This window comes from Apis dorsata, unplaced genomic scaffold (genome assembly GCF_000469605.1).
Source record: "Apis dorsata unplaced genomic scaffold, Apis dorsata 1.3 scaffold_960, whole genome shotgun sequence".
Classification (NCBI taxonomy): Eukaryota; Metazoa; Arthropoda; class Insecta; order Hymenoptera; family Apidae; genus Apis; species Apis dorsata.
This window is the reverse complement of record NW_006264068.1, coordinates 1-267: the sequence shown is the minus strand read 5'-3', so window position 1 is coordinate 267 and position 267 is coordinate 1.

The window sequence follows — 267 nt, the reverse complement described above, 5'->3', positions numbered from 1 at the left end:
TTTATTATTGTTTTCATTTATTTTTTTTCATTTATTTTTTATTTATCTTTGATTTTTTAATCGTTCTTGTCAAATAAAAAAATTTTTATGTTTCACAAAACCTCTTTCCTTAAATCCAAAAAATAAAAAAATAACAATAAATAGAAAATGACCCAAAAGAAGATATTAAAAGTTAGAAAAGTAGATATTAAAAGTTATTTTTAAATATGCATTTATATTTTACTTCTTAAAGATAATATTATATATAAATATCTTTATATGTATATA